Genomic DNA, 5680 nt, shown 5'->3' on the forward strand with positions numbered 1-5680 from the left:
ATAATTTAGCCTCCCATGGCTGTATCTCCGGGGAAAATCAATCAGTGGTTTGTGAGCATCTTTCTGATTGTTCAGTTCCAGAGCTGAGCCGAATGCCTGACCCTCTAGGATGTTAGGTATGTTTCTTAAACAATAGCTTGATGTCAACATCACAGTCACAGAAAGTCTAAACGCTTATATATTCCACATTCAGTTACAGTTCATATAACTAAATCCTTGTTATACTGGACTGAAGGATTGAAAGGCTGGAGATCTAACAACAGAAAAAGAAAATGCTTCCAAATCAGAAAACTTGGATTCCAATTCCAGCGCTTGCAGTTCTATAACCCTGACCTAGAGCACAGGAGCCCCTGGGCCTCAGTGACCTCATCTATGGAACGGAAAGAATAGCTGCCCTGGTGACCTCCCTGTTGTGTTGATGCCATGAGATACGACCTGCCATGAAGACAGTAACATACCATGTCCTATCCATATAGTTCAATATTATTATTAGGTTTTAAATCTACTAAATTTTAACTAAAATGCTAAAGCACAGAAAAATATAAAAGTTTAATTCCATACTCTAAACAAAGTGCCAGGATAGATGCAAGGAGGAAGAGATAAATTAGGTTAGCCAGTTCCGGTTCACAGGAAACACTCCTTTGAACCTAGCCTAGCAGAGGGGTCCCAGTCCAGGAAAGTGTCCTGTGGATATTTGCTCTACGGAATAAATGTGGGTTTTTTTCCATCCATCTCTATGCTGCCACCCTCCAACTATCCACCAAGTTTAGATTTCTGAAGCTGAAAGCAAAGGGAGGGCTTACACTTGTGGTTTCCTTTCCCGGCTTCCTGCACATTTTCTCTTCCATGTTCTACCTCTAAGAAGGCAGGGGCAGTCTGCCAATTACATTTATCATCATCCTCCCAAGAGCCTCATGCTATACAATCATGCCAAGTTCAGAATGCTTGCATTCAGGTTATCAGGCTACTTTCAACCTCAGACTTTTTGGCAGATAGAAGGCATTTGGCTGTACTGAGCAGGGTCTTTAACTTCCTGCCTGCTCTGCCAAGTACAGTTGATGCTTAAGGCAAGAGTAAAGGAATCTGAAGTTGACTCTGGCTCTGGAAATTCTGCTTAAAAGACGTCAGTACTTTACAAAATTCAGTCATTTAAGAAACCAAGCTCACTCCTTTTATGTGCTGATTTGTAATCTCTGATCTTCGACAGTATTTTAGGCTGTTTTGACGGCCCTGTTCAGACTCCATTAGTCATTTGTGTGATAACTTCCCTAGTGTTTGGTTTTGAAGATACTTCGAGGAAAGTCTGTCTCCCCAAGCACACGTGCACTGCATTGTAAGACATTTTGACTATGGAGAGAGGTGTGAGATTAATCCTGGGCTTTGCTGCATTGATAATGAACATGGATATGGACCAGGCAGGCTTGATTCCCTGCAAGGAAGTTGGTAAGCAAAGAGCCTCAGCAAAACCGAGAGGAAATGAAGCAAAAAGAGGAAATAGAAAGGCAGAGGACAGGCAGCTGAGTCAGGAGGCCATCATCACAGGGACGTGGTGACGGCAGCAAGGACTCCAGACCGGGCTCAGCTGCAAAGCCTGGAGGATTCGCCGGCCTCTTTTGTTACGTATAAAGGGCGAGGGCTGAAGAAAAAGACCATGTCCAGGGGAGGAGTTCCCAAAGGAGGTGGAGTCCAGGACACTTGCTGAGGTTTGAATGCCTCTGAGGCCAAGGTCAAGCTAGAACAAAGAAACAGACCCAAAACCCTCCACAAGCCTTGTGCGTCTTCCCTGATAAGAATGGGTTAAATTAGATCAGACTAGGTGTAGGAATAAGGAGAAAACGTCAGCCTCAGAAGAGCCAATTGACCTATTAACTTACACTGCCTAAAATAAGTAATACAAAATTCCGTAACTGTAACCGCAAACACTGTTTCTCCCACGAGCTGCCTCCCCCCTGCCGTTGTTTCTGACATCCCCAGGTAGGTCATGTGTGTGTTCTGCCACAGAGCAAGCTTCAGGGTAGGGTATCTCTAAACAAATGAGAGAAAGTTTGCTGTGCCACCGGATGATACAACAAAGATAATCATGAATCCCACTAGTCAACAGGTGGGAACTAGACAAGATGTATTCAACCTATGATTCCACTATTCAGGAAATGCCCAAGCCTCTGGAATATTTCCGAGTTTCTGGTGGAAGGGGCAGGGAGCCTGAGCTCTGAGATCTCACTTACACTGTAATGCTTGCTTTAGGGATCATCGTCACCATGCCAACTGTGTGGTCCTAATTCCTTACCATATTGATGCTGAATTCAGCCTTTTGCCTTACTTTTCACGAACTCCAACCATTAAACCAACAAAATACAATCACCGAGGCATTTGGTGTGAATGGAAGACCCTGTGAACCATGAAGGAACAGCATCATGGAGATGGGACTTCCAATTTCATGATGTGATCCATACTTCTCAAAGTCTCTTGGCCATGTCTCAGATGTGAAATCTAGCCTTCCACCATTTTCTCTGCCCTCTCTCCTTTTCTCTCTTTCTCTCGCTCTCACTCTTGCTCTCCAAAAATTCTATTGATTTCAAATGTAGAGAAGTTGAATGATCTCCTGTATTTCTCTGGCTCCAATCAATGCATGTTATCAGGAGCTTATCTGCTACTTGGAGGCTTAGCTCTCCTACACGAGCCAGTGCACATTTCCAGTGACGCTTCCACTTCAAATTTCACTGACAAACAACTTATTTAGTGACTACTGTGCACCACAAATTTAACTGCAAAAAGATACTTATTTAACATTCCTGAAAACACAAAAACTGAGAACATTTAAATTTCAGCCAGAGGGAAATGGGTAAATGTATCATGGTTAGTAGAGTGCTGTGCTCAGTAGGAGTCACGGAATTAATTCACACCTCCTACGTGCAAAAGGCTGTAGTTGCTTTATGTAACCTCTCACTCCTTGGCTTTTACTCTGCGGATCAGTGGGGGAATGATTAGCTTGTAGTCCCTTCTGATGTAAAGGTTAATCTACCTTGACAAGGCAGGTGGTTTTCAGTCTCCTTGAAGAAAAGGGTTAAAGCTCTCTCACAGAGTTCCACTTCTTCTGCTTCTCTCATTGGGATCAGATCTGGGTATATGGGAGTACCGCAGGCCCCCACACCCAGGGGGTGTGTCCTTTGGCCAGTGAAAAAAGAAGGGGTAACCGTGAGCAGGGTGCCAGCTTCCACCTCTGGTCCCCAAGCAGATGGAAGGCTGTGCTGCATCTTGCTGGTATTTGTTAGTGCAGAAAGCCGCCAGTCGAGCTCCATCTCGCCTCTGGGTCTGGCCAAATACTGAGTGTCCTTAGGCTGAATAGGCCTGGTCTCACTTCTGGCCATTGAATGACCGTAGGCGGTTGTCACAGACTCCAGGCCACCGCCAGCGTCAGCTGCTGAGCTACCCTGTCCCCCACACGGTCCCCATCTCAGACCAGCAAGCTTCTAACTCAGCCGGGACACCTGGAGATAACAACACCCTAACCAGACCCATTCCAGTCTGCTCAGACCACACAGCTCCCTTTCAATCAGCCAGGGGCTGCCCCACTGTGCACAGAAGTCTCTTCTCAAGGATTCTTTTTTTTTTTTTTAATTGAAATCTGTTTTTATTAACATAGTGTGAAATTTTCAGTAAGAAATTCTCATCACAAAGGTGTTTAAGTGCAGCAGAGCTACTGTCCCTGACTGACAATCAGTGGGACAACTCGAACGTGCTCTGTGTCATGCGTTTCTAGCCTGTCTAAACTCACTCCTGTGAGTCAGTCCCCTTCCCTGTCTGTTCTTCCGAATGGACCCAGGAAGACCTGTGAAGACCACTTGCACCATTCACCATCCCTCCAGAAACAGCAGGCTTGCAGGGTTTCTTTTAATTCTCTTGAAATCGCTTATCCTCAATGACAACAGTTCTTCCAGGATAAGAGCCAACCTCTACAAATATATATCAAAAATCACACTCGCCAATCTTTGGGTTCTCTTTCACTTCCACGTGCACTGTTCTTTGCTTCCCTGGCTCAGAGCCCTCGATGTAGAATTTCACATGCATGTATTTCAGCCCCATCTTTTACATATTCAATAAAACTGACATGCTGCCTTCGGCCACGTCTTGTCATCTCACCCTAGCCTTTGACAGGCTCACCAAAGACACTGATCACCTCAGGGTGTGATCTGCATTTTCCTAAGGCTTTCCCATATACCTTATTAGGACTGGATGCAGAAAAAAGTTCTTTGAAAATCGGGTAAAACAAGCCACCTGTGATGCCGATTCCAATAAGCACCACTAGCAAGTAGGAAAAACCTCTTCCAGCTTCTTTCCCTTTCTGTGGGGCTGAGATGGACGGGTCCCTTCTCTGACCTCTGTGCCCGGACACCTGCTTGCCTCTGTTCTCCTCGGCCTTCCGGGGTCTCGGGCCCCCGGTCCAAAGGGCTTTCTGTGCGACGCCGAGGCCAGGTTCCGGCCGCGGGGTTCTCCGCGGCTCTTGCCGCCCCCATGTCAAACGGGGCCCGGGCTTCAGGCAAGATCTGTGAAGCACCAAGTGTGGCGAAAACCAGCGCTTGCCTGAGCACCGATGCGGCTTCTCCGTACACTGCGCAGCCCGGAGGAAGTTACCGATCATGCTCGCCGCAAGCTGTCCCACCGGGGGACGATGCCAAGTACAACCAGCAGAGCCGCACAGTCCGCCACGCTGCCAGCCGGACACGTGCCTAGGCCCGCGTCACCCACAGTGCTGGGAGGCGTCCTCTAGGACGGAACATCGCCCCAGAAAAGTTTATGTTCGCTTTCCCTTCTCGTAAAACGGTGACCGCCTTCTACACTGACCTCTTCTCAAGGATTCTAAGTGAGAGTGGGTGGGAAAGAATAAAAGCTTCTTGAGGCCTGCTGGCAGCCTCCACTTACAAAATACACAGTATGGGGCTGGCACTACAGCATAGTAGACTAAGCCTCTGCCTGCGGAACCCGCTCCCACATGGGCGCTGGTTCATGTCCTGGCTGCTCCTCTTCCAAACAAGCTCTTGGCTAATGGCCCGGGAAAGCAGTGTCCATGCACACACACGGGAGACCTGGAAGAAGCTCCTGGCTCTTGGCTTGGGATTGCCCCAGCTCTGGCTGTTGCGGCCATTTGGGAAGTGAACCAGTGGAAGAAAGCTCTCTCTCTCTCTTTCTCCCTCTCTCTCTCTCTCTCTGTAACTCTGCCTCTCAAATAAATAAATCTTTTATAAAACAACAACAAAATGCAGAGTAAATGGGGACCTACATTTAATTCTTTCACTTTCCTCCGTTGCCATGGCTCCTGTCCCATTTCATGCAGGACAGAAAGAAAATAGGCTTTTATTCTGCTTTCTTCTGTCATATTGATCCCCCTAAATCAGTGGCCCAACATCCCGCCAGAATCACTGTTGAGAGCAGAAGGGACATTTTCTTTACACCAAGGGAGACTTCTGTGGTCTGGATGTCCGGGCCTGGCTGTCACATGCGAGAGAAGGCAGTGGCTAAAGGAATGGAGCAGACCCTTCCTCCCACAGAGTGAGCCTTCCTGCACGCCAGGAGCTGAGTAGCATCTGTCTTTGTCCTGGCGTCACTCCCACACCAGGCAGAGGGATATCTTGGCCAAGGAGAAAAGAAGGCTGAGTATTCAGGAAGACAAAAAAAAAAAATC

General features: G+C 47.4%; 1 pseudogene; it reads right to left on the reverse strand.

Moving 5' to 3' along the window:
* Positions 1–3891: 3891 nt before the first annotated feature.
* LOC133760881 (mitochondrial import inner membrane translocase subunit Tim21-like) lies at positions 3892–4639 on the reverse strand (annotated as a pseudogene).
* Positions 4640–5680: the final 1041 nt, after the last annotated feature.

This window comes from Lepus europaeus, chromosome 5, assembly GCF_033115175.1.
Source record: "Lepus europaeus isolate LE1 chromosome 5, mLepTim1.pri, whole genome shotgun sequence".
Classification (NCBI taxonomy): domain Eukaryota; kingdom Metazoa; phylum Chordata; class Mammalia; order Lagomorpha; family Leporidae; genus Lepus; species Lepus europaeus.